General features: G+C 45.7%; 1 protein-coding gene across 4 annotated transcripts in view; it reads left to right on the top strand.

Moving 5' to 3' along the window:
* The first annotated feature begins 15,318 nt into the window (after positions 1-15,318).
* The window catches only part of SUSD6 (sushi domain containing 6), a 97,997-nt gene continuing 91,032 nt past the window's right edge, over positions 15,319-22,283 (top strand). For all 4 annotated transcript variants that reach the window (XM_041757999.1, XM_041758000.1, XM_041758003.1 and 1 more), the window contains exon 1: positions 15,319-15,523. The gene's annotated coding sequence lies outside the window, so the exon portion shown is untranslated. The remainder of the gene's footprint in view (positions 15,524-22,283) is intronic.

Below are 22,283 nucleotides of genomic sequence, written 5' to 3'. Positions count from 1 at the left end.
GGTGACATGATTTTTTTCTGCCTTCACACTACAAAGGCAAGACTTGCATCTGCCTGGAAGACTCCTGGGCCTCTAGTCCTGACAGAGAGAAGTAGACTCCAGAGTCCTTTGCCTAGAGGAGTAGGGGGAAGAGGACAGAGAGGGGACAAGAACTCTGGAAAAGTTTTGAGGCCTGCCTGTCCTGACACATCACCTACTTACTTCCTCATCATGCAAGGGTGGATATCCAGGTGAAACCATCCAGTGAGCAGCCAGCACATATTCGATGTTTGGAGCCTGGGTCCAGCTATGTTTCAGCCTGACCTATGACCAGGAGGGGAAGGAACTGGGTGCCTGCTCTGGGATGGAATCTGGGATAAGCGCATTATCCATATGGGCTACACAGACAATATTGTATACCAATATATATAGATATGGATATAGATATATACCTTGATAATCTATAAAATTAGTACATATTTTACCAAAGACAAAACTGAGGATTAAATAATTGGCATAAAACTACAACAGTATAAAAATTGAACACAGAAAGAAAGGGAATCACTTTTCATCCCATTTTCCAGAGGCACCCACTGAAAACACTTGGTAATTTCTAAGTGTGGTGCTATCTCCAGAAAAATACATTAAAAAGTCACTGTTGTCTCTGGGAAGAATTGATGGGAGACAAATTTTACTTTTCACTTTGATACATTTTGAATTTTGCACCATGTACATGTAATACAAAGATATATCATCTTGGGATGCCTGGGTGGCTCAGTGGTTGAGTGTTTGCCTTTGGCGCAAGGTGTGATCCCAGAGTCCCTGGGTTGAGTCCCGCGTTGGGCTCCCCACGAAGAGCCTGCTTCTCCCTCGGCCTGTGTCTCTGCCTCTCTCTGTGTGTCTCTCATAAATAAATAATCTTTTTTATTTTTATTATTTTATTTTATTTAATTTATTTATGATAGGCACACAGTGAGAGAGAGAGAGAGAGAGAGGCAGAGACACAGGCCGAGGGAGAAGCAGGCTCCATGCACCGGGAGCCCGACGTGGGATTCGATCCCGGGTCTCCAGGATCGCGCCCTGGGCCAAAGGCAGGCGCTAAACTGCTGCGCCACCCAGGGATCCCTAAATAATCTTTTTTAAAAAGATGTATTTTTTTAAATTTTTATTTATTTATGATAGTCACAGAGAGAGAGAGGCAGAGACACAGGCGGAGGGAGAAGCAGGCTCCATGCACCGGGAGCCCGATGTGGGATTCGATCCTGGGTCTCCAGGATCGCGCCCTGGGCCAAAGGCAGGCGCCAAACCCCTGCGCCACCCAGGGATCCCTAAAATGATGTATTATCTTATATAAATAATGGTAAAGAGTAGGCTCTTTGGATTATATAAGAAAGAAATTAGTACTCTAGTCATCTGGACTGTTTGGAGTGTATAACTTAACCAGTTTTTATGCCAAACTTAGGGGAAAAACTCAGTGTTTAAAACTTCTGGGATTTCAGTTATGAATAGGAAATTATAACTGTGTATATTTTATTTGGGAAGAAAGCAAGGCTCTTCTTCCTTGGAGAAGCTAAGTAACTCACTTGAACTCATACAGCTCTAAGTGGTGAAGCCAAAACTAGAATATGGGTTTTCTAATTCCAAAGGGAGTGCATGGGGGAAGAGAGGCCTGTGGCAACTCAGCTTCCTATGACATGAAGCCCAGGGCCATGTTGAAAGAACATAAGAGTGCCTGCTTAGGGGTCTGCTTCAGGGAAGTTTTATTGAAAATGAAGTTTTATAAATACACTGTAAATTCATGATAAGCTTAATTGTAAAAAAAACCGTAAGTTATATACTCTTGACCTGAACTAACATGAGGTTAAAAATAGTTTTAAATATTTCAGCTTAATTGTAAAAAAACCGTAAGTTACATACTCTTGACCTGAACTAACATGAGGTTAAAAATAGTTTTAAATATTTCAGCACAGAAAGGTGAATGTGTGCTGCCTAGTGCTTGTAACCAGACACCAGTAGGTATGTTATATTATTTGCAGGATAGTCTCCATATCACCTTTATAAAATCCAAGGAATTCAGACTTCCAAAACACATCTAGCCCAAGGGTGACAAGAAAGATAAAATATTAAAAATCAGTAGGGCAAAGATTGCTAATTGCTTATCCAATATTCATTCTTACCATCTTGCTTAATATAGAATTGATTGGCTTTATTGGGATTAAAAGTGTGCCTAGGGATCCCTGGGTGGCTCAGTGGTTTAGCCTTTGGCCCAGGGCTCAATCCTGGAGTCCCGCGATCGAGTCCCACGTTGGGTTCCCAACATAGCATGGAACCTGCTTCTCTCTCTCTCTCTGTCTATCATGAATAGATAAATAAATAAAATCTTTAAAAAAATAAAAAATAAAAAAGAATAGAAGTGTGCCTAGCTAAAATATTCTACTTCCCAGCTTTCTTTGTGAATAGGAGTGGCCAAGGATGTGAGCGGTTGAGTGGGGCTTCCAAGAAAGCACCCGCTTTTCTCCTGGTTCTTCCTACTACCTGAATGTGAATGTGATGGCTGGAGCTATGGCAGCTATGGTGAGTGTGTTTAAGCCACAGTAGTTAGATCTCTGTTAAAGGTAATACTAACTGAAGTGACAGCCCAGCAAAATGCCTGAAGACTCTAAGTGTCATAAAAGTCCATAGTGTTCACAAAAATTGATGTGGTTCTCATGAAGATGTTCTGATGATGTTAAGGACACCTGCAAAATAAAGGAGTGAGCTGGCAATCCCTCAGCTTCCTTTAGAGCATGAGTCCCTATCATTGGAAAGAAGCACTCAGGAATCTCGTTGGTGCTCAGTTTTCCAACCAATGATGCCAGTTTCAAGGAGAAAGTGGTAAGGCCTCTGGAGTGTGGGTATAAGAGCCTAGGAGGGGCATTATACCCTAGAGGGTGTATGGAAAACAGTCAGTGGTGATGGGCTTTCACTTAATCTTATTCCTGAACCCAACATGTCTGGAGAGAGCCAGTCCCTATTAGGGTTGGGATGGGACAGGGTGCAGGGTTGCTGAGAACCTTGGCTCTGAGGGGCTCTGGAGTGGACTGGATACGTGTAGTAGTGCTAGAGTCAGAGGGCAGAGCCTGAGGCAGGCTAGAGGACAGTGTGTTTGGGATAGGCAGGGAGAGAAACCTGAGAGATCCTAGGATGGTTTCACAAAGTGAACACTCGGTGCTTCTAGAAAGACTACAGTGGGTCTAGCTGGGAAAGGGCAGGGGGCTGGGGTTGGGGGACAGGGTGCCCAGGAGGACCCGTAGCAGGGCTCAGGGGCAGAGAGGCTGTAGGGATCTTAGGTCCCTGAATTAAATTGTTTTTTGGGCCTTGGGATTCATTGGATCATTAATTATGTGACTTTGCAAAGTGCTATGACTTCCATCAAAATACTAATTGTTTTTTGAGCATCTATGTCATCACTTGTCACAAAAGCCTTGTCTTCTTTCAGGGCATATTATAGAGCAACACAATAGAAATCATCTGAGAAGCTGGGGAACCAGACAGCAGTACTGCAGAAAGAGTGTCTTTGTTAATATGGCCACAAAATATCTAAATGCCCTGTAACTAGATGAAAAGGTGCATTCACAGACACCCCCCTTAACTCCAAATTCCACAACATACTGCTAGAACTGACAAGTATTTCTGCCTGAGGACTGGTATCAAAGTTGAATTTGAAATATGTTAAGTCACATCTGTGGTCTCCTGGAGCCTTCAGGTGCTGGGTGGAAGGTCTGGAGCCTGAGCGAGTGGATGCAGGCCTTCCCGTCTCCTCAGCTCTCTGCCTCTGCCTCCCTCCATCCTCAGCCCTTCCTGGCTCCGCGGGACATCAAAGCTGCTCCCTAGACCATACAAAGCCATTACTGGAAAAGCCACATAAATGCTGCAGCTCTTTGCTGACTGGGGCTGGGAGTGGTGCCAGGCCAGAGATTTCGGAAGGGAGCTCTTCCAAATGCTGGATTAAGCCTCTGGAGCAGATGTTGCCTGTGGCTCGCCAGCATTCAGAGAGCTGGGCGGCCAGCAGGCTTGGACTGGGCTTTGGATAGCCCGCAGAACTCTCGAACAAAGACCTGGACACACTGCACTGATGGAGAGGCCGAGCGAGGGTCAGCTGTCAGGGGCCCCTGGGGAGCCCGCTGGGTGCCCGAGAGACTGAAATTGCAGTGAGTCATTTCAGATGGAAAGAAAAGGGCACCGAACAAGTGTTCCTGTGAACATTTCCCTGACACCTCGCCCACTCGACACTCAATGGATAGTCTTCCCTCCCCCAGCTCTGTGCTCAGCTGCCCCATTTTAAACATGGGAACAACTTAATGCCTGAAATTTGCAAAGGAGTCGGGCTTTGGGGAAAAAACCCAAAACGGTAGAACTAACCTAGGCACCAAATCCAAAAACCACGCTTTTGTACACAAAGCCCAGCAGCTGAGACAGCCCAGCAGCTCACCCCCTTTCGGATTAGGTGCCTTGAGGGATCAGAGAGGTGTGCCAGCTGGAGGACAGGTCTTGCCACGGGCAAGTTCCCGTGCCTGTCATACCACCACTGCCAGAGTGTAGCACTGGGTTGCTGAGTCAGGGCAAAGAAGAAGGCAAATCAGGGGGTTTGAAAAAGACCCCTGGGGCGCCTGGGTGGCTCAGTTGGTTAAGCATGTGCCTTAGGCTCAAGTCATGATCCTGGGGTCCTGAGATCGAGCCTCACATGTGGCTTCCTGCTCAACGAGGAGCCTGCTTCTCCTGCCTTTGCTCCCCCGCCCCCAACTCATGCTCTCTCACCCTCTCTCTCAAATAAATAAATAAATAAAATTTAAAAAAAAAAGAGAGAGAGAGAAAATACATGGTGAAAGCTACCCTTTACTGATTTTGCTGAAGGACAGCATCGGAGCAGAGACACATCCTCCCACAGTGTTGAAAAGGAATGCTGGATTTGCAGTCGGGCAGACCCGGGTTTGAATCCTGGCTCTCACACCTATCAGCTGAGGGGCTCTGAGCTAGTGCCCTGACTTCTGAGCCCCTGTTTCCCATCACTAAAGCTGGCTAATAATCCCTGCCTCACAGGGTTGTCCTGAATGTGAACACACTCTTTTCCTGGGACCTTGTGCACACATGTAATTTATCAGAAGCCACAGTCACAGCCCCGGAGTCATCCCTGACAATGCGTGTCTGGGGCCAGGATGTTCCATCAGTGAAGCAAATTCTCTGCTGTCATTGCTCATCTCAGCTCAAGACCAGGGCTTGTTCTTGGGGAGTTACTTCAGAAGTTGGGCGACATTCCCTGCAAGCTGTTGAGAGGCTGGAGGCTTGGATTTCACTGAAGCCTTCAAAAGGTATCTGCATTTTGAGGCCAGTCTCCTTTTTGTCGTTTTTTTTTTTTTTTTCCCATTTGTTCTTAGCCTTTGGGAGAAGCTTTCATCTTTCTAGCTGCTCTGAAATTAATCTTTCTCTGGAAGTATTTCTTACCACCGAGGAAGATCTGGGCCTGCCCCAGACAAATTTGCAAAGGGGGCAGACAGAGAAGGGAGAGGAGGAAAAACATTGGAGCGGGAGCACCAAAGAGAGAAAGTGCAGGGAGTACACTTAGCAGTGATAGGAGGGGGCCCTGAAGTTGGAGGGTAGACTCCCTAAGAAACTATGGGGGATCCCTGGGTGGCGCAGTGGTTTAGCGCCTGCCTTTGGCCCAGGGCGCGATCCTGGAGACCCGGGATCGAATCCCACGTCGGGCTCCCGGTGCATGGAGCCTGCTTCTCCCTCTGCCTGTGTCTCTGCCTCTCTCTCTCTCTCTGTATGACTATCATAAATAAATTTAAAAAAATAAAATAAAGATCTTTAAAAAAAAAAAAAAGAAAGAAACTATGGGCACCAGCAGTCCCCTGGGACCTGCTCTCTCCAGGCACCCCTGTCCCCACCAGGGTGCAGAACAGCCTGCCCCCATGGAACTGGAGCCATGCCGAGGGAGGCCTATGTTGATTCTAAACTCAGTGCCACACCACAATTGCCCTCAGAATCTTCTAGCTCAGCTCCCCTTTCCATTTGCCTTTCTGTTGCCTCTGAGAGGCCCAGGGGTTCTCCTGGTAAATTGTTCTCACTAAGTCCCATCTCTTGCACTGCCTGTCACTACCCCATGCAGGGCCAGCTTCTTGGGGAGTACCACTGTGTGATTGAAAAACAACCTGTGCTCAGAAGGACCCTGACTTGATTTAATGCTTTTCTTCTGTATCAATCTTAAAATTCTTAATAATTTTATCTTCAAAATAGGTAAGTGTTTTGTAAGTCAAATCCAGTGGTTCAATGGAGCATGCATGAGGTAAGGTATCTGGTGACAACACATAGCAGGGCAGACAGTGGGCCTCATGGCCCTGCACACGGAAATACTGTCCTGGGACAGTCTGGAACACCATTGGGCCCTGAGGTGGCCAGGCCAGCCCTGTGCCCAGACTGGTGGCAGTGACAGCAGCAGCAGTAATAACTGCAGGAGGAAGGAGGAGCTCTACCAGTGGGCAAGGACCCGGGTGGGTGGCCCGTTTGCATCCCTGTAGCCCATCCTTGCAGCATAGATACTAATATTAACTCCAGGATCTGAGCTCCTGGACAAGGGTTGCTGGCATCCAGCCAGTCAACTTTGTCAGTAAATTATTACAAAATTAGAGCACATACATAGACATTGCAATAGAGCCTATCAGCAAGTTGTTAGAATTTGTCAAGGAGTTTAGAATTTACAATTTTGAAAACTGCTGCAAAATTGCAGAGCAAAGATTCACAGACCTAGAAAGAGAAATAAGATTTAAAGGTCGTCCCATTAACTGGAGGAGAACACTATATTTGCATGAAGCTTCAGCTAAACCAGTTATTAACAAGCAAGACAAGTTCAAAATTAATCTTTCCTTGTAATTGAAGAGACAATGAAAGGGCGCCTAAGTAGGTGATTTAAATTATACACAACAGACGAAGCCACTTTCGGTTTCTTGTATGACCTCCACAAGTTACAGGAAATGTTAGCGGGAACATTATGAGGCCATTGTGCAAACTTACATTTAAGATCAAATTCAGACCTGCATGAAACTGATTTGTATCAAGAATTAAATCTGCTTAGAAAAAATGTTCCCTAAGAATTGTCAGCTCTAAATGCACTGAATTTTATATTTTGAGATAATATATCAGAAATGCTTTCCAGTGTTGTCACAACCCATAAAATACTCTTAACAGCTTCAGTAATGGTTACATCAGCAGAAGATTCTTTCTCAGAATTAAAAATTATTGAAAATTATTTGCAATCTTGTGTTTGCCAAGAGCAACTAACATCACTCTCAACTACAGTGATTGAAAATAAAGTTGCTAAAATTATACATTTTGATGACCTAATAAATGATTTTACAGAAAAGCAAGCCAGAAAATTCTTAGGATTATTCTAGATCAAACATTAATAAAGTATTACTATTTACAGCATAATAACACCCCAAATAATGTTTTATGATTTGTGAGTTTATGTTGTTATGTGTAATATATCACTGTTATCACTATTAGTTTAAAAGTGATAAAGTATTTCTAAAGGCAAAAGCTTTGTGGTTTAGTGCTTTTGGCAGCACTTTTTTCGTGCTCTTTGTTCAAGAGCACCCATATTTTTATTTTGCACTGGGCCTCACAAATTACATGGTCTGCTCTGCCTCAACACTTGAAGCTTCTCTATATTCCAGTTAACCCCATAAACATATAAACTGTTATATTTTAAGAGTTCTTGTAGATTCTAGAGTAGTGGATCTCAACTGAGGTCAATTCTCCCAGGAGACACATGCAATATCTGGAGGCATTTTTGTTGCTGTTGTCACGTTAGGGGGCTACTCCTATCATCCAGTGGGTAGAGGTTAGGGATCCTGCCCAATATCCTACAATGTACAGGACAGTCCTCCATGACAAGGAATTATCTGGTCCAAAATATAAATAATGCCACCGCTGAGAAAGCATAAACTGGAATCTCCAGGTGTGGTTCTAGACCAACAGAGTAAGCATCCCTGGTGGGTTGTTTGAAATGCAGGCTCTCGAGACCCATAAATTGGAATCTGTATCTTAACAAGATCCTCAGGCAATCCGTGTGCCTGGGCGTCCCCTCCTGCTGCCTTCCTGCACAATTTCCCATCTTTGAACTTTATATAAATAGAATCATATGGTGTATACTTTTTTGTGTCTAGGTTCTTTCAATCAGGATCATATTTGTGAGATTCGTCAATGTCATGTGTGAATTGGAACTTTGTTCTTTCTTGTGGCTGCGTGGTATTCCACTGTATGGCTTTAATACCATGTGTTTATCCGTTCTACTGTAAGTGGACTTTGGAGTTGTTTCTAGCTTTTTGCTGTTGTGCATAAGGTGCTGTGAACATTCGTGTTGATGTCTTTTGGTGCACATGTGTATGCATCTAGTTTTTACAGTTATATGTGTAGGCAGATTATGTTATCCGTGATTTTCATTTCCTGGGAGTAAGGGGGTGCTATATAACACTACCTATCCAAAGGAGGCATAGGTTCTGAGGGAGTAATTGAAACCCTCTTGTTTGAAGCAGGTGCTTCTGTCCATATTCCATTTGTTCTACACGGATTGTCCTGTACCCAGTGGTAGGGAGCTCTGGGCGGAGTGGGGGGGATGTTTTGCTTTGTGGAGGAAGAGAATCTTGTCATGAGGTTACAAAAAGCAGAAGCCTGCATTCTCACTCCCATCACTAGAGGTCAGGCATTCACAAAGGACTTGGGATTGGCGTCCCCTTCTTCCAGATGGGCTTCTTTTCAGATTCCTGCCCCTTCTTCTCCCTTGATAACTGGAGGTCCAGCTCTACCAGGGGAAATTTAAAAAAGAAAGAAAGAAAAAAGAAATGTTCATAGTGCATGTCAGTGGAGGCAGATGGAATGACACACGGGGGTCTGGCTGTCTCCTTGAGGTACCCCACATGCTCCCTCCCCTCCCCCTCCCTACTGGCTTTGCCGGTGAGTGTGTACTAGCCCAGGACCACCTACGTTGGATTCTGTATTCCCACACGGTGGTTTCTGCAGATACAGGTGCTGGTAAATGTTTAACAACTTATTCTAGGAGTGGGGTCTGATTTGTAGCAGTTGCTAATTTGTGTGATGTAAAAAAACTCTTAACTATGTATGATTTCAAGCTACCAATGAGGTGTTATTGAACGTGGAGTTGGGAAGAGATGCTAAGTAGCATAATATACAGCATTCCCATCATACATATATAAGAGTTGTAAATAAATTTGGAAACATTATTGGATGAAGATAAATACAGTAAAATAATTGGGAAGTGGTAAGTTTTGAGTATTTATTACTTAAAATATAATTAATTTAATTTTTTAAAGATTTTATTTATTTATTCATGAGGCAGAGACACAGGCAGAGGGAGAAGCAGGCTCCATGCAGGGATCCTGACGTGGGACTTGATCCCAGGTCTCCAGGATCAGGCCCTGGGCTGCAGGCAACACTAAACCGCTGAGCCACCAGGCTCCCCAATTTATTTAATTTTACATATATAATTTAATTTTGAATAAAGCCCATGTTTAACAGCCGGCTCACAAAAACCCTGGCAATTTTATAGTTGGTTCTTAAGGATAGTATGAGCAGGTTCCAGCACTGCAGGTAACCCACTGTGGTACCCCTTTAAAAAATCACATTTGTCTTTTGCAGTGCAAATTGTGGTTGTACTTCCTAAGAGGTAGGCAGGCCTTTGATACTTAGTAACTATGGCCTTGACCTTATCTTTACCTGTCTGTACCTCAGGTTCCTAATCTGTAAAATGGAGATAATAGTATTAATACCTACTTTACAGGTTTACTGCAAGGATGACATGAAATCATGTATGTAAATCCATTAGCATAGTGCCTGGCAGACATTCTGATGTGAATTGGCTGCCAGTGACCGCCAGAACTTCCCAGCCCAGCCTCTGCCTCTTCAGACACTCTGATGGAGGGGACCCCTCCATTTCTTCATCCCCCTGCAGCTCAGAGCTAGCAGAACCAATCCACCATTAAGTCACCTGAAAATGAACTGCCAGGGAAGCCTCGAGGAAGAAAGTCATCAAAGGAATGCAGTGTCAAATGGCCAGAAGCCATATGGGTGGAGTTTGTGTCTGCAAAGGCTCAGGCCTGGAGCTGCCCCCAGTGCCTTCCTTCTTCCCAGCTAGTTGACACCGTCAGCCACTGCCCAGCCCTGGGGCAAAGGGCAGAAAGTAGAACAGGGAAACCGAGTGACTGGAACCTGTTGAGGTGGGATCTGGACAGTTATCATCTGAAGACAGAGCGAGTGGATGCTCTTTGCTACCTTGGCTTTTGCCTGAGTGTAAAACGGGGCCAACACTTTGATCCAGTTTACCTGGTCTGTGTCAGAGATAAAAATATCAAAGACTTGTCAGTGTTTCGGAAAAGCAGGACGGGTCACTGTCACTCTCTTATACTCTTAGACGTACTTACTAAGTGGGCAGCATTAGGTACACACTGAATCAGGTAAGTGTCCCTTTTTCCAGGGCAGGGAATCATAGTCTAAGTAGCCCTGCTTTGGCCTCTGACCTCTGCAAAGCCCCCTGACTAGTGGCCAACAGGGCCTGGGTCACCGAGCCTTGCTCTCACAGGTTCCTGACGTGTCAGAAGTCATAGGCTCCTGAATATCCGATGAATGGCATGGGCCTGCATATTCAGATGACCAGCCACTTGAGCTCAGCATCTTCCTCCCCAGGGTGGTAACTGCCCCTCAATCCTGCTGGATCAACCCTGCCTGGCCCACCCATCTTGAACTCTTTCTGTAGTGAAGATGGCTTGAATACATCCAGATCCTCTGGGGTCGGGTGGGTTTACTTCTTTACTGTCACAGGGCTTTGAAGGCTGCCCAAGGAATCTTGATTAAAACAAGAAACCCTGGGGCACCTGGGTGGATCAGTGGCTGAGCCTCTGCCTTCAGCTCAGATGGTGATCCCAGGGTCCTGAGATTGAGTCCTGCATCAGGCTCCCTGCAGGGAACCTAATTCTCCCTCTGTCTATGTCTCTGCCTCTCTCTTGTGTCTCTCATGAATAAATAAATAAAATCTTTAGAAACAAACAAACAAACAAAAAAACAAGAAACCCATGGTTAGATAAGCTGGTAACCTGCTTCGGTGTCTCAATTTCATTATAGGTCAAAACAGGGGTTTAATAATGTCTCGTTTTATGGGGATGTTGTGCAGATAACATGAGCTGGTATGCAAGAAAGCACTTTCAAAAAGATCAAGAAATATATAATAGCAATTTGTGTCATCATTTGTTATTTTTATTGGGGGTAGGAAGGGCCATATGATGTATTTGGAAAAGTATAACTTTTGGAACAAAAACAAGAATGAATTCTTGTTTTGCAACATACATACTTTGTAGGGTTTTTTTTTGTTGTTGTTGTTTTAAGATTTATTTATTTCAGAGGGAGTTGGGCAGAGGGAGAGGGAACTCAAGCAGACTTCACACTGAGTGTGGAGCCCAAAGCGAGGCTCTATCTCACAACCCCAAGATCAAGACCTGAGTGGAAACCAAGAGTTGGACGCTCAACCAACTGCGCCACTCAGGGGCCCCATGTAGTTTTTGATGTTACAAAATTTCTGTGAGGGGATCCCTGGGTGGCTCAGCGGTTTGGCGCCTGTCTTTGGTCCAGGACACGATCCTGGAGACCCGGGATGGAGTCCCGCGTCGGGCTCCCTGCATGGAGCCTGCTTCTCCCTCTGTCTGTGTCTCTGTCTCTCTATGTCTATAATGAATAAATAAATAAAATCTTAAAAAAAAAATCTCTGTGAGACTTTCCTCATGTGTAAAATGGTGATAATGATACTTAATTTGGAGGATTGTTGTCAAAATTCGTGGCTACGTGTATAAAGTTGTCTCTGCCAAGTACCAAACACAGTAGGTGTTCAATAAATAGTAGCTGTCATTCCTGCTGTTAAACATAACAATAGCAACACAGATACCAAGTACTAATTCCCAACCTTTTCTCTCCTTTACTTCCTGCTCTTTCAGTGGTGAGGTGGAAGCTACAAGTTAGATTCCTAGAATAGGGAGAAAGAAAACCATGCCCTCTGACTCATATCACAGGAGTGACCAAGTTGTCTGTTTGCCAGGACTCTCCTAGTTTTAGCACTAGAGGTCCCAAGTCCCAGGACCCCAGACAAACTGTGATGATTGACTATTCAGCACGAACCTTGGTCCAACTCCAAGCTATCTTCCAATACCTAGGCTTAGAGTATTAAGATTTGTATTGGAAATCTAGAAGGACCCAGGAATACCACCAGCTCTAAGAGCCAATATAAGTCCTTTTAGAACAGGTAGGGTCTAGATAAATAGATGAAAATAAAAAATTAGCCCTGGCCTTAAAAGCCATTATGATAGGTGTAAGGTACAAAAAATTAATTCTGAAGACCATGTTATCATATGATTCTATTTATACCAAATGTCTGGAATGGGCAAATCTATGGAGAAAGAAAGTAGCTTATTGGTTGTGGGCAGGGGTGGAGGAGTGGCTGCTAATGGGTATAGAGTTTCTTTTTGGGATCATGAAAATGTTGATTGTGGTAATGGTTGCACAACTCTGTAAATACACTAAAACCCATTGAACTATATACTTTAAATATATAATTATATGTTTAAATTGTGAATTGTATGGTATGTGCACTAGGTCTCAATAAAGCTGTCAAATTAAAAAAAAATTTAAAACAATTTTTTAATTTAAAAAATGGTTCTTCCCACATTAAAATCTCAAAGTCCAAATTATTCGTAACCCTCATTTTAAGAATTATATTTTCAATGATATAAAAATGTTTAACCTAGGCCAGGAAATAACAACCTAGTGTTGCAGACAAGAACCATAGCAGAATGAATGTAAACAGCCTTTTGCTCAGTTCTATAGGAGGCCAGTGGAATCTCAGGCAGCAGGGAAATGGGAGAGGAGAGGCTGGGGAGCCAGCATTTACAAAGGGAGAAAAGACTCACCCCTGATCCTGCAATATAAAGCAGGTGGAAATACAGGCTAAACTGAGGTTTATCCGAAATGCCACAGAAAGGAAGGAGAGCTCTGGAAAGTCTGCAAAGGGTAAGTGGGGAGGACGTTCCAGCACAGGGAAATATGGGCACAAACTCTGAGATGTGAAAGTATGTGGCATGTTACAGGTACGCAGGTAGTATGTGAGGTGTGTGGAAGGATGGAGAGGACTTGGGACAGGCCATGGAGCACTGGACACAGCCCTTGCTTGGGAGTTTGATTTGATTCTGTGGACACTGGGCAGGGGGCGGGGGGTGGGGCAGGGGAGGAATTTTAGGAAGTGAATTACAGATCTGCAAAGAGTCTCAGAAGCCATTTTACTGTGTGAGAGGCTGTGGGTCTTGCATGAGGTCACTGAGGTGAGGTGGTTAGTGGTCAGACTGACTGCAGTACAAAGCCAGGAGCTCTGATGCTCAGCCTTATTTCATTACAGCCAAGTTCCCTTTGTAGGTAATCTGCCCACCTTTTCTTCTCTCCACTTGTCTTCTCTGATTCTTCCCCTACCCTTTCCTTGTCTCCTTCCTGGGCCTTGGGCATGCCTGGGGTGTTCCTGTAGCCCACACAGGGTTTCTGAGCTCTGTAGCAGATCCAGGCAGACCCAATACTTGCTTTTCAACCCCCTGGTGGTCTGGGCAGCTGCAGCCCCAGTAGGGAGCTGAAATGAGCAGGAAGGAAGGGATGCCCAGCAGGAAGGCAAGGAAGAAAGAAGGCAGAGCAAGGACAGACAAATGGAAAATGTAGCTACAGCCACAGGTTTTGTGGGCCCCAGAGGGGTAGGAGTCTCTTGGGGATGGATGCCTGTGCATGGGGTGGGGAGGGACATTCTGCTGGTCTGGCTTGAGCTACCTCAAGGACACGCCCTGTTAATTCACAGCACTTTCCCAGAGAACCTACTAGAACTAGGTTAGGTGAGAGGCCCTGAGGGGGAGTATCCTGTCCAAAGTGCATCTGGGAGGAGGGGCCTGCCTGACCTAAGCTTCAGGAGGCTGAAGTCTGTGGGTCCAACCGCAAACTCCTGCACTGTTTCCCAAGTAGGAGCTCTGGCAACATTTATTTTTTTAATTTTTAAAAAGATTTTATTTATTCATGAGAGACAGACAGAGAGAGAGAGAGGCAGAGGGAGAAGCAGGCTCCATGCAGGGAGCCCGATGTGGGACTCAGTCCTGGGTCTCCAGGATCACCCCCCCCCCCCCCCCCCCCCCCCCCGGCTGAAGGCGGTGCTAAACCGCTGAGCCACCCGGGCTGCCCTCTGGCAACATTTATTGAGCACCTCTGAACAGGCACTGTACAAGGTCCAGGGGCACAAAGGTAAAAAGTCACCATCACTGCCATAAACGGGCCACAAGCCCTGTAAACACACAAACGGAGGACTTCCCTCCCGGGGCTGCAGTGGGATCACCAACAAACGATGTAGCAATACAGTGCACAAAGTGTTCGCATAGTGTATGCTGGAAAACAGCCCAAAGAGCTAAGGCTCAGGATGGGAAATCAAGTTAGGAGTATGGCGTGGTCCCAGCCCCGACTCTGCCAGTCCTTGCTCTTAACTAGTTTTCGCAACCTTCAGATCCTTGGTGTGCTGAGATCGCAACACAGATCTCGGTGTGCTGAGAAATCACTTCGGAATGCTTCTTAAAATAGATCCCGAGTCCCATCCCGGGTTTCCTGAATCAGAAGGGCTGGAGGCGGGATCCCGAGTCTGCATTTTTACACGCACCCACTCCCTTGGGGCAATTTCGAGCTTGGTAATCAACGCTACACCTTTTGAGAAGGACTCCTGAAGAGGGGGATGATGACCCGCATCGGCCTAGGTCTGGCAAGCGATTCAAGAGCTAGTAAGGCAACGTGCATGGAAGCGCCCCGAGAAACGGAGAGCAATCCAATTATCTGCAAATAATAGTAATCCTATAACCTAAATAACATCCAAAGGAAGAAAAAATACACAAAATAATACTAGTGAAAGAGCTGGAGAGCGCACTGCAAACGCGGGGCAGGCCGAGGCGGTGCCACCCACGGCCCGCGAGCGGGTCAAGCGCGGTCGGCGTGACTGTCCCTTTAAGGAGTCCCCCCCTCCCCCCTCCCGGCCGCGCTCCGGGCTCGCCTCCCGCGGGGCGTGCGGCCCTGTCGGCGGCGCGTGCGTGCTGGCAGCCTTCGGCCGGCGGGGCCTCCCAGGGGGCGGTCCCCGCGGCGCGACGCCGGCGCTTGTTGCGTGCGCGCCTGGCCCCGCCCCCGCCCGCCCCTTCCCCTCCCCCCCCGCGGTCCTCCCCCGCCCGCGCGGTACAGCTGGGCCAGTGACGCGGGAGCCGCCGCCGCCGCCGCGTTCCATTCTCCTGAGCCGCCTCCTCCCGCAGCTCCGGCCCGCGCCAGCCAGACAAGGGCACGCAGGGCCTCGCCGAGACCCGAGAGGGCTGCGGGCGCGCGCAGGCGGCGGAGCGGATCCCGGCGCCGCGGACGCTTGGAGCCCCCCTCGCGGAGGTCGCCGCGCCGTCCCCGGGTGAGTTGTCAGCGCGCCGGGCCGGCATTGTGTCACCCGAGCGCCCGGCCGCCTGTCAGGGGCGCGGGGCCGGCGCGCACGCACGCCGGGGAGCCGCGGCCGGCCGACCGCCCGGAGGCTCCCCGCTGTCACCGCGCCGGTCGCGCGCGGGGCCGGGAGGGCGGCCGGCGCGGCGGTGCGGAGGCCGCGGGAGGAGCGGCGGGCGGCCGGGCTGCGGCCGGGCTGCGGCCGGGAGCTGGGGGCGGCGGGCGGCGGGGGGCGGGGGGCCGCCTGGCCTCGCCCGCCGCGTGCAGGGTCGCGCTCCCCGGCCGGCGGCTCGCCGGAGAGAAGCTGGACGGAGGCCCCCTCTCTACCTCTTACTTCCCCCCCGGCCGACCCCGGCGGCGGGCCCTGCGGGGCGGCGGTGGATTTTCCGAGGAAATCTGAGAGTCCGTGTGTGGGAGCATCGGAGCTTGCTGGAGCCCTCCCCGCGCGCCTCGTCTGCTCTTTAACCCTAAAAAAAAAAAAAAACAAAAAAAAAACTTTATTATCCGGGCTGAGACTCCCCGAAACCACTTCCTGTTTAGCTCTTTTTTTTTTTTTTTCTACTCCTGGTTTTTAGGGACTCCAAATAATAGTGTAGGTGTGACCCTCCCGCATAGTGTGGCTGCGGGCTGCTGAAGTGGAAAGTTACCTGTAACGAGATTAGCATGGGGTGGGGGTGGGGGTGGGGGACGGTGGGACCCAAGAGGGAAAAGGCGTCAAAATCAAGGCTTTGGCTGTTAGGTGGAGGTCCATGCCTTAGCCAAGAGGCCTAATCCTGCAGCTCCCGCTGCATGTATGTGGTCTCGGGGGCAGGCGGCCCGCTGGGCTTTGTTGCCCTTGCTCACAGGGTTTGTGTGTGCTCTGTACCGAGGTGCAGTGAAACTACCTGGTTCACTGAGCTGCGGGCGTTTGCGCCCTTCCTAGATCTGCAGAGATAGGCGGGGTGTCTTTGCATCCTTTGCGGGGGGGAGGGGGGGGGTTTAACACATTTTCTTGATCTTTTCGTTCCTCTGGCTTAAAATGTATGTATGAAGGATGCACACACCTTTTCTGTTTTGGGAATTCCACACCCAAATTGTCACCATCTAGTGGAGGCTAGTATAGACATGTTCTTGGCATTGAGTTCTCAATATTCTGGGCTTCGCATTTTTTTTTTTTTTAAGATTTTATTTATTCATAGAGACACACAGGGAGAGGTAGAGACACAGGCAGAGACACAGGCAGAGGGAGAAGCAGGCTCCATGCAGGGAGCCCGTCGCGGGACTCGATTCCAGGTCTCCAGGATCACACCCCAGGCTGCAGGCGGCGCTAAACCGCTGTGCCACTGGGACTGCCTGGCTTTGCATTTTTTTAGCTAGATGCATATTCAACCAGAAATGAAAATTTTCACAGTTCGGTTGGGTGTAGGGGCAGGAGTAGGTCTGCCTCCCCCTCAGTAAAGGAGGTGTTTACTAAAGCAACAGTAATAGCAAATGATAGGAACAGTTCTGGAGGACTGTGTACCATGTTTTGTGCCAAGAACTTTACTTTCTTGGTCTCATTTAATAACAGACTTTTGTGGTAGATATTGTTATCCCCCCCCCCTTTTTTTTCAGTTGAAACCAAAATCAAACAAATAACTTGCCCAAGGTCACAAAAATAGCTCATGGTAGAGCCCACATTTTAACTGCTAGATTATACAGTTAGCTTCTAATTTGCTTACCATTTAGTGAAATTGAAACTGATGTCTTTCTAGAAGCTTTTCAAAGCATTACTTCTTCAAGCTCTTTCTCAGATCTGGAGCATCCATAACTCTCCAAGGTACACATTTATGGTATGTGCACAATATTCATATGTTTATTCATTTTTTCATTCAGTATTCTCAAGTATTTATGTGATACAGAATGTATGCCAGGCTTAGATGGCATACACAGTAAGGTATTGAGGTATTGAGGATACTGTAACGCACAGCATAACCATGTCCTCATGGAGTTCACAGCCTTTAAGTCGGTGTATTTTGATTTATTTTAATTTTAAGTGGTAACCATGTGCTGCTTAGGGACCTTCTTTCTGTCTAGTGAGTTAAATTGGAGGACACTACTGATAATGAGGCCTGATAGGACTTCCTGTCCACAGAATGACTTGGATACTGTAGTAGAAGTGGCATATTAAACAAATCCTCACCTATAGTTAGATGGGGACAGAGCTGGGTGCTCAGAGTAGGGCTGTAAACTGCCCCCTCCCCTGTCAAGTATTTAAACCCTGAGACCAAACCCAGTGTCAAATGGCACAGTTCAGCCTATTTGCTGCGGCCTGCTTTCTCAAAGCCCACAATTTAGGCATCAGAAAGGAGGAGAGGAATTAGGTGTTACAGATAGGGGCTGGCAGAGAGGAGACCTCAGCACTTTGGTTTCCTGGCAGGTCTCCATCATGTGGTGACTGAACTTGCGCTCTTATATAATGGTGCATCTTCTGGCAGGGGATTTCCTCCTTCGCTGTTGCTGGGGCTGTAGTTTCTACAGCTGCCCTCCCACTCCATATACCTATATGCACCCTCCAAAGGTAATAATTCATTTGCTCCTTAAAAGTAAAACTTATTTCAAGTTTATTGCTATTAATACCGTATACTAAGCATTATTTCACTCTCTCTATGCCTCCATGCTTTTCTATAGCCCAGATAAAAACTTGCCTGATGTTTTACATCTTTCCTTGTGTACTTTTCCCATATCCTTAGCTGTTTTGACCACCAAGTGACTACAGTTGACTCTTAAAAGAACACAGGGTTAGAGGCACTGACCTCTATGCAGTCAAAAATCCATGTATAACTTTTGATTTCCCCCTAAATTTTGCTAATAGCCTACTGTTGACAGGAAGCCTCACTGATAACATAAATTGTTTATTAACACTTATTTTATATTTATGTGCATTATATACTGCATTCTTATAAAGTATGATAGAGAAAAGAAAATGTTATTAAGAAAATCACTAGAAAGAGAAAATAAATTTATAATACTGTACTGTAAAAAATCTGCGTGAAAGTGGACTCATGCAGCTTAAACCTGTGTGGTTCAAGGGTCAACTGTACTGGTGTCTGGCTGTGGGCTCAGAGAATTACAATATCTTTTAAAAAATTAGTGAGTCATGTAAGCTTCCTCATTTCTGTACTAAAACAAGTGTACTGTGGAGAAGCCTTTAGCAGAGCTGCCTGTGGACAGAGAAGAAGACCAGAGAGCTCATGTGCTGTTTGTCCTCTCTACTTCCACATGTACCAAGAGGCAGCAGGACTGTAGTGCCCACTTATAGGCCTGCACTGCCCACTTGAAGGCTTGAATGTCAGCAGATCCACTGGTACTGGTTGTATAATTGCCATCCTTGAAGCATTTTACTGAGCTCCTGAATTAACATGTGATCTTCTAGTTGAAGTTAAAAAGCAGGATTCATTGTCCCTCTTTTCTCTTCCTGGACAGTAAGGAAGTCTGCTTTAGGGACATTCCCTTAAGCGATAGGGGAAAGAACAAATAGAGAAAGAAGCTTGGTGCCTTTTTTTTTTTTTTTTTAAATATTTAGAAGCAGATATTGCTTGGATGCAGACTTGAGTGTTGAGTATTAGGACAGGTGGGTTAAGGGTAGACACTGGGACAAGTGTATATATGATAATAGAAACTCTTGCTCCTGGTTTCTCCTCAAGATGGCTTCAATCTAGGGGCCACCCACACATCCTACCATAGTGAGATTTCATTTAGTGGAATGATTTTAAAAAATTAATATTCTTAAGTTATGTTGCCACATTTCAGGAGACTTAAAAACTAGAGCAGTGAGAAATGATGCCTGTAAGTGGGAGGGCTATTTCACATCAGTGGAAATGAAGGCTGCAGCTTGAGGTTTGGGGCTGGGGGTTTGTGTGTTTAAAGCTGCAACAGCTGTGAATCTGAGACCAATGAAGCAATTCCAGGACAGCGTTGGGGTGACTGTCCTTGAGCATCAAGATCTGTTCACTCCCACTCTGGCTGGGATTCAAGGCAACAGCCATTGTTCCCTTGGATGCTTGTAAGTTTGTGTCTTTGTGTAAAAAAACCTTTATTTGACAAAGTGGAGGCACTGGGGAAAGAGATACCTCTTATAAGGCTTAGGTTTTAGCAGCAAAACCTGTCAGGCATCTGTAGATGTTTCCTTTGTGCTCCTGTGTCTGTGATGGTATCCTTTTTCTTTCTCTTAGTCCTTTGGCCTAGAAACCAGCAGGGTTCCTCTTGTTTGCACTCTGATTCTTAACCTGAGTGTGGAAGTCTCCACTCTGCTGGTAGACCTCCAGTGGTGCTGAGCTGGGTCAGTTCAGCTGTGAAAGGCCACCTGTGCTTCTGTCAGGGTGTGGGGACGCTTGAGTCTGTGAAGGTACTGGTATAGCAATAGCAGAAAACGCCCCAATTGTAGTGAGAACTGGACAGGTTTCATAGGCTCCTGTGTTGCCTGTGATATATTCTCCTTCCTGGGCCCTTGTATCTCAGAAAAGAAAAATAGCACCCTTGAAACATCTGAAGGCTGCATGCCAAGAATTTATGCAGTATTCCAGAAACAGGATATTATTGAAACGTTTTCTCAAGCAGAAACAGATGTAGTTCCTCGTTACTGTGGCCAGTGTTAGTGGATTGTTATAATTACCTGATAGTGGTGTGTCCTCCCTCTACTTCTGCCCCCCCCCCCACATGTGCAAGTGTTATACTTTTCTTTTCTTTTTTTTTTTTTGGTAGCACCCCATTGCTTTATTTAGGGAAAGTTAGCCTGGGTTCCCGATGACAGTAATAGGTTCTCAGGGGTTTGCAGACAGCGGAGGTGGTGACTGACAATTCTTTATTACTCAGAAGAGGATCTTTTGTGTTGAAAAATTCAATGACTCAGGATTCTTTTCTGCTGTAGTTGGAGATTGGACATAAAACCTTGGAGAAGAGGTATAAATAGGGGCACTTTCCCAGCCTCTCCTTTCTTACCATCCTTTCTTACAGAGGGGGAAAGTCTCATCTTTCCAAATCCAACCTCCTGCCAGCAGTGACTTGCCTTCACCCACAGAAGTTTAAGATCAGAGCATGGAGTTGGCCTCTGTGTAGACACTCTGCTAGATTTTTGGCTAGACTAGGCTTCAGTTTCTCACAAAGCCAGTAAAATGAAATTGGCTTCTGGGAATAGGATAGGACTGTTTATCCCATTCTTCCTTCTTTGGGCTCTTCTCAGTTGATCTCAGTAAACTAAGTGGGTGGAAGTTTAAAAAAGGGAACTTGAAAAAGAGAACAAGGTGATTTTGCTTATTTTGCATTTTAAGTGGTAGCCTAGGCTGTCTGAGGGAAGACTGGGGGCCACTTTTTTTTTTTTTTTTTTAAATTAACACACTGGGGACAAGATTACAGAAAGCTTGGAAAATAGGGGGAAGAAGAAAATCACCATGATTCTACCATCCTGCCACAAACATCATTTCCATCTATTCTCTGCTTTCTTTCATTTGGAAATCCTTGCATTAAATTTTGTATTTTTTTTCATTTAGCATACCATATTTTTCTGTAATGACATATAGCTTATAATTATTTATTAATGGCTTTGTAATATTCCATCAACTAGATCAGTGGTGGCTGACAGCCATCGCCATATTCTAATTTTAGAACATTTTCATCACCCCCAAAAGAAACTCCATTAGTAGTCAGTCCCTGTTCCTCACAATCTCTGTAGCCCACAGGCACCACTAATCTACTCTCTATAGTTTACCTATGTGGACATTTCACATAAACAGAATCACACAACATGTGGTCTTTAGAAGTTGCTGAATGATGAGCACCAAGGAGCACACTTGATGGGATGAGCATTGGGTGTTATTACTGTATGTTGGTAAATTGAATTTAAATAAAAAAATGTAAAAAAATAAAAATATAAGGTTGGTTTCTTTCACTTAGCATAATGTTTTTGAGGTTTATCCATAATGTAGCATGTATTAGTACTTTATCCCACTTTATTTCTAAATAATGTGTTGTATAGTTATATCACATTTTGTTTATCCATTCATCAGCTAATGGACATTTGGATTATTTCTCTTTTTGATTATTATAAATAATGTTGCTGTGAATACCCATGTAGAAAGTTTTGTGTAGACATGTTTTTATTTCTTAGGGAGATATATTCTTTTTTTAAGGGAGATATTTTCAAAGCTGCATCTATATTTCTCCTTTGGAGTTAACATTTTGGTTATGCAGTTTGAGGAAAAACAGTGTTATAGCAAAAACTTTTGATTCTGTGTCATTGAGGTTATTGCCCTGAATTAGGAAAAGATGCTACTCTTTGCTAATTAGGAAAAAGAAAAAAATGAAGAATTATGTGTGTAAAAATACGATAGCATTGTTTCTAAATCTTTGGTGCTGAACTTTAAAAAGTGGTGGGAATTTACAGATTGCAATAGTGCCTACATTCAGTGCACATGTACTGCTGCTTTAAAAAGTTTTTTTTTTCAGCATGAAGCCTCAGTTCTAAATCGCGTCATTGTGTTTTATGGAGTGAACTTTACCATGAACCCCACAGAGCCTTCCTTATCACATGTAATTTATAGTTCTCAGAAGCTTTTCCTTTTCTTATGAAACATTCCATGCCAGCATTCTGTGCACCTGCTTAGAGGCTTCTGCTAGGCTGGGATGGAGAGCCAACCTTCAAGGTAGAGGGAAGGGAGAGGGACCCTGAGTGTGGTTTAAATGTAGGTCTGAGAAAGCCTGCTCTTCAGAACAGCTTT

Source organism: Vulpes lagopus, chromosome 6 (genome assembly GCF_018345385.1).
Source record: "Vulpes lagopus strain Blue_001 chromosome 6, ASM1834538v1, whole genome shotgun sequence".
In the NCBI taxonomy this organism is placed as follows: Eukaryota; Metazoa; Chordata; class Mammalia; order Carnivora; family Canidae; genus Vulpes; species Vulpes lagopus.
This window is presented reverse-complemented; position numbering and strand designations above follow the sequence as displayed.